Source organism: Lactuca virosa, chromosome 8, assembly GCF_052849685.1.
Source record: "Lactuca virosa cultivar CGN04683 chromosome 8, Lactuca_virosa_CGN04683_v6, whole genome shotgun sequence".
NCBI classification, from domain to species: domain Eukaryota; kingdom Viridiplantae; phylum Streptophyta; class Magnoliopsida; order Asterales; family Asteraceae; genus Lactuca; species Lactuca virosa.
The window spans coordinates 279,819,997-279,827,111 of record NC_136433.1 but is presented as its reverse complement, the minus strand read 5'-3'; positions in this window follow the sequence as shown (position 1 = coordinate 279,827,111).

The window sequence follows — 7,115 nt, the reverse complement described above, 5'->3', positions numbered from 1 at the left end:
TCCTAAAAGATGTGTTGGTAGAAGTAAACAAATTGGTCTTCTCAGTGGATTTTTATGTGCTTGATTTAGAGGAACAAGGTTCCTCTAAATCGACATTAATCTTGCTTGGAATACCGTTTTTGAATACATATATAACAAAAATCGTTATGTGTGCATGGAATATCACAATGGAGTTTGATGGTGAAAAGATTAAATTTAACATTGGTCATGCAATGAGATATCCTAGTGATGTATCCTCTTTATATTATTTTCACATTATTGAACCACGAACCCAATATTTGTTTGATTTGACTAATGGTGATGTGCTAGAGATGATTTTAAGCAAAGTTTTGATTATGAAAAGTTCAAAAGGAAGTCAAGGTTTATTCCTTGGATCTAGATATTGAATAATTTGTAAAAAAGATAAAAGTAAATGAATTCACCAAGTTCAATGTCAATAAATTTGAGTTGCCTCAAACGCACACAAAGTTACCCCACTCCGTTGTCCAACCATCGGAGCTATAATTAAAACTGTTGTCTCAACATTTAAAGTATGTGAATATATGTAAAAAGAGACTCTTTTGCTCATTATTTATACTCCTCTAACCATATTTGAGGAGGAGAAACTCATCAAGGTGTTGAAAGAGCATAAATAAGCCATGGGAGACGATTGTAGATAAAAAGAGGATTGAGACTTCCAAAACGATTGCATATTTTGAAGGAAGACGAGTGCAAAACAAACTAGGATGTGAAATATTTTAGTGGAAGAAGAGTGCATAAGAAAGGAATCAAGGTAGAAAATTCCAAAATCGATGTTATTCAATGCTTACCTTGCCCGATTTGTGTTTGAGAAATTCGTTCATTTTAGGTCATGTGGGTTTCTACCAAAGGTTTATCAAGGATTTTTCTATGATCACAAGACCAATGTTCCAACTCTTAGAAACAGATGATTATTTAAACTTCACAGAGACATGAACATTTGCTTTTGACAAGCTAAAATCGGTGCTTATAACTTCTCATGTCATCCAAGCAACAAATTGGTATTTCCCTTTTCTAATGATGTAGGAAACAAGCAACTATGCCATGGGTTCTATCTAGGATCAAAAGAGTGAAAGAGCCCGACATGTAATCTACTATGCATCAAGGACACTAGACAATGCTCAAAGAACCCACTCCTCTATGGAGAAGGAGTTATGTTAGTACACGAAAGTGTTCCTTAGACAATCCAAGCTATGAAGAGATTCGGAGATGAGAAGCCATTCTGAGATGGTTATGATTCTGAGCTTACATTGCTATTCCGAGATGGAGATGTGATTCCTAAATAACTTCTCAACCAAGATGAAAGTGATGTTTGCGAAACCACTTCTTATTTTGAGATACGGAAAATCTGAAATCACTCCTCATTCCGAGATGAAATGTTATTTCAAATATGAAGTGAAGATTCAAAGATAGAGACTCCGAGATGACTAGTTCCGAGATGCCTTGGATTCAGAACATATTCAACTTTCCCTATCAAGAATAAAGTTCTTTTTGTTTACTCCATTTTTAGTATTACGTAGAATCATAGAAAATCCACTTTATCAAGATTTTGGTTACTGATGAAAGTTCTATTTATTCTATGTATTTGTCATGTATTAAATTGTTTTCTTATAAAAGGAGTCTCAACCTTCTACTAAAAATGGATCTATGAAGTAATCTTACAAATGGAACTTTCACACCTTTTGTGCATCTAAGAATCCATCACCTTACTCTCAACTTTCTGTCAATAATCTCTTATAAATTCTTCTTGTTCTTGATTTATTTACTTTATTCATACTCTACTTTACTTTATGTTATTGAATACTTTGCTGAAGTTACTTGTTTCTTGTCTTGATTGGTTTTACCACACTTGACTGACCTTAATTACTAGCAAGGATTGATATTATTTATTAATTCATGATTTGTGTGTGCAAACCTTCTCAACACATCTTAACAAAGTTTTATAAAGAACTCACAACCGGTATCAGTGCCTAAGGGTTTGTCCTTTGAATCCATAAGATCAGATTATCATTGATTTCAGATTACCTTGGTATATTAATTATTTCTATGTTCAGGATAAAACTTCTTCTATATACCACTTCAGGTATAATATCTTAATATCAATGACTGCTTCTAATCCTTCTCAACGAATGTATTCAATGCAGATCACAAATCATGTGGGTTGCCGTCATGTGCCCCACTGCTAGTTGTTAAAGAGTATGATCATTGGCAGGTTAGAATGGAGAGATTTTTGGTCTGAAAAGATAATGGTGAATAGATATGGAGGTTTGTGAAAGAAGGTCCTCATGTTCATATAAGACAAGTTGTTATGGATGATGTTTTTGTTATCATGGGTCTAGAAGAAACACGTCAGGCACCTCTCATTGTGAATGACATCGACAAGCTCAAAGCAGATCATATCACTTTCTCTGAAATGGTGTTTAGTGTTCCACCATCTCTCTTTGAACACATTAAGTTGTGCATGTCTACGAAAGAGATTTTGGACACACCTCAAGTCTTGTTTGAAGGTTTATAGAATATGAAGGACAAGCGATTGGCATCCTTTGTGAATGAATTCTACAATTTTGCAACCATTCCTGGTGAATTAGTCGCATTTGCATCAAATCGGCAATTGACCGTTGTGAACAACATTACTGCTCATGGTGTTTTTCGCACTCCGTTTGAGTACAACCTGGAGTTCATCAACAGTCTAGGCAAAGGATAAGGGAATGTAAAATAGTTTCTTCAGAGTAATGGATCTCTAAAGAAGTTGAGGCTCTATCAGTTGTTCGGCGAACTACAAGGCCACGAATCTATTGTTGCTCAAACATTTATAGATATCTCTGGAGGTCCTCTCGCACTTGTTAGTTCAGTCAACCCACTTGGTCCAAAACCAGTTGTATCAGGTCCCTCTGGACCTACCAACTCTGTTCCATTTGTTCAACCTACTCAACCTTTTCCAAACCTTCCTTGTATAGATAACTTTGACCCAGAAGCCGCTGCTTCGGAACTTTATTTCCAACAAGAGTTCGCACTTCTCTCAATGAAATACAAAAAACCATGGAATCCCAATTAAAAACCACACCACAACTGCTACCAAACTCCTCACCAAAGAAACCCTCAACCATATCCTAAGGCAACTGCTACCAAACTCCTCACCAAAGACACACCTCGGAACCTCAAGAAGTTTCGAAATCAACCAAACCCAATACTGTATGTCAGGAATGTGGTATTGCTAACCACTATGAAAAGGACTGCTTATATGATGAACCTCCGAAACCAAAGGTGAAAGATGCTGCTTATTATGCTCGACATGCTCAGGAGCTACAAAGAGTAAAAAGGCTTTTGTCACCACTGTTTCGCGAAGTGTTGATGGGTATTGGTCATTGGGTGATGAGGATGAAGGAAATACGAGTAGAAACGTGTGTCTAGTGGATAGACAAACGATTGAGTGTGATGATGGTTACTGGTCCTCAGGTTTGGAAGATGATGATGAAGATGATGAACCACATTACTGCGACATGGCATCCAACAATCCACCTGGGTGAAGTATCTTCCAACAGGTAAGATATATGATCACTGATAATAACTTTGATTTAACTGTATGTGAACCTTCTCTAACTCAAATACAATTAGATATGACAATTACTTATAGATCATATTAGTCTATCTTAGAAGTTAGTTAGAAGCTGGATAATAAGTTGACCCGACTTAGACTACGATTTGAAGACTACAAGCTTAATATTGAATCATTAGAACGAGAACTTGTAGTGGCCAAAGATGAATGTATTAATTTGAATGACAAATGTGAAATTTCGATTAGTGAAATAAATCTTTTCGTTTGTGATTACAAATGACTTAATGCTAAAATTGATAGTTTACATAACTCTATTGATGTTATTGAAGCTAATAAAAAAATCACTCACAACTTTCGTCATCCCTGGTCCAAAGCACGTAGTCTAGGAAGCGAACTTCAAAGACCAATTACTCGTCCCTTGAAGAATCTTCAAAATTTAACGTTTAAGGGAGACATTCCGAATCACAATTATTCGGATACCCCTGTCTCACCATTTTCGTTCCTTCATGGGACCTCAGAGAAATATCAATCTTTGATTCCTGACTTCAAACCAATCACTATTACATGCATCGATTCCATTCAATTTTGCCACTGATATCTCTGGATCTGAATCAATCTTTGGAACTTCCCATAGGACAGGTGGTACTAGAGTTTACATTCTGAACTCTGGTCCTCCAAACAATTGTGTTATTGAGGAAATCATTCTAAAGGCATGTGACATGACTTGGACCAAACAAAATCTTTTTTGGCGTCCTTTGATAGTGATGTAGACGAAGAAATTAGGTGTGATAATGACTAATCGTCTGATTCTATTGCGTCAAACCCAAAAGTTGTTTTTAATAGCACTTTAGATCCTATCAAGCTTTGTTTCACAAAACCATATGTAGGACAATATCCTAATTCAACATTTGACTCGACGAAGAAACCATAGTTGAACAAGAAGGACATAGTTCATCCAAAGATAGAGGCTAGGAAAGCTCTTGAGAAAGAAACTAGGACTAGACAAAACTCTATGTTCCTTGAGAAATCCGATAGGAAAATACCTCAAAAAGTTGCTAATCCAACCACTAGGAATAACAACAAGTTCATACCTGTTAAGATTCTTAATAGACCATCTATTCATGTGAGCTCAGACATTCGTTTCGTAAAATATGTTAATTATGTGAATCCCCAAATGAAAAATAATTGAATTCGGAAAGTGTCTTCTTTAGTTTTCATTGCTACCTCTGATGGCACATGTTTCACACCAAAACAATTTTTAAAGGTTCAAAAAGACATTGTGTCAGAGAAGGAAATGTACAAAGGAAAATATACTCGAAATGTCACTAAGAAGAAACCTTCCAAAGGTTCAAATCTGAAATTTGAATGGATTGTCAAAGAAAAAACTATTATTCCAAAGAATGAACCTTGGAACTTGGTTCTCTCTGAGCCATCTAGGAATTTGGTTCATTCTGAATCACCATGGAATACTATTCCTCCGAGAGAAGCAGTTGTCAAACAACCAAGTGTTGAATATGATTTTTGGATCAATGAAAAGACAATGTCATTGTATCTTTCCAAAAGAGTCTCGGAAAGAGTACTCCGAGACACAACCTCTTTAGAGACCTAAAACAAAGTCCAAAGCCCTTGACAAACTCCCCAAGCCTAACTCGGAGCATAAAAACTCCACCACTCACTGATTTTGCAGGCTTTTTTTTTGCTTCGGAACAAGATACAATACGGTATATTGATAGTGATTGTTCCATGCACATGACTAGGTAGAAAGTCTGACCACCCAAAAATTTCTATGTTCTAAGTCAATTCAATCAATCGAAAGTCAGAATTGTTTCTATTACCTTTATGATATGTTAAGGGTCTGTTTAAGGGTTTCTAAGCCAAGTACACTCAAAAACTGTGTGTTAGGAAGTGTTAGCTTGATATCATTGAGTTGCAATCGAGCCTGAAACACCCTCACAAGTAGTTCACGACCGTGAACCCATCTTGGGCCATGAACTCATGTTATATACATGAGTTTTAGCCATTTTTGATTCATTTCTCACCTCTTGGCCTTGAACCTCTCAAGTCTATCTCAAGTATCATCCATAAGAACTTCAATCTTTCACTCTTAAACACCCCCTTTCCTTTGTTACTCCATAGAAGTTTACTAGGATATTCAAACACTCACCAAAACACGAAGATCTTCAAGTGTTCTTCATCATTTGGGTCATGAACATCAAGTGGGCGGTGAACCATCCTTCATTTGGGTCATGAACATCAAGTGGGCGGTGAACCATCCTTCATTTGGGTCGTGAACCTCAAGTGGGTCGTGAACCACTCATCCTTTCGGCCGTGAACACCACATTTGGGTCGTGAACACCTCATGACCAGCCGTGAACACCCTTTCAGCCTCCTAATTAGCTTCTAGCACTCTTTTGGTGAGTTATTCTTGCATCCTAGGTTGTTTCCGAATCACCTTTGTAGTTAGATTCAATTATTACATGCCAATATGTATCATTATATGTCATTAGGACTCGTTTGTGCCTCGGGACTTCATTCGTGGAACTTATCTACCTTACTCAAATCTTCAATTGAATCACCCACATAAGGTGAGTTCATATCCCTATAATCTATCTTTTAATTGTTTTTAAATGCTTTTAAGGGGGGGATACAAGTTGAACACAATTTAATGGTGTTAATATTTACTTGTGATAACTATCACATTAAAGGATTTCTTATGCTTTAGTAAGTTATAAAAATCAATTTAAAACCACTTTTAAAGGATGTTACATTGTTGTTTATAAAACTCCGTTTTTAAAGTACATGCATAAATCAGTAGATAATTGAGTCTTTTCTACAAATCAGGGCAGTTGAAAACAAACGTACTAGTAAACTATAATAGGTATAGTTTAGGGATTCAGTTCATACTATAACAAGAACAGAAAGGAACATAGTATAACAAGAACAGAAAAGAACATACTATAACAAGAACAAGATAACAATAATGTGAAACAACTAGTTCACAACATAGCAATATACTTGTTATGACAAGTTTTGTAACCAAAGTCTCCTGGAGGGAGAGCGGGCATTGTGTGTATAGATTTATACGGGACTGACAATCCCACATCCCAACTGTTAGCTACAGTCCGGCAGACAAGCCAAGGGGTGACAAATGTCACATTAGTTTCGACGCCAACAGGTCGTCATGTAAAATACTAGTCAATCAGCATGGTTATAACCACATCACATTTTAACCTTAACTAAACTTATTGGTTTTAAGGTGGTTAGTGCTTCAGTAGGGTATTTTTATACAAAACTACTGTACATCTTTATTTTCCATTACACTCATATAGTGATGTTCTCACATCGAGTAATCTAAACTATTTTCTAGTAAAGATAGTCATAAACTTGGAAAAAAATACATTTTTACGAGAGAACGAACAAACAAAACAGTCGGGTCTTGGTACATTCGGTTAAAAAGGGGGCCTATAATGCTAACTTTATGATTCATCGGTAGATACATTAGGGATATATATTAATCGGATGCGACATGCAGTAGGATGTG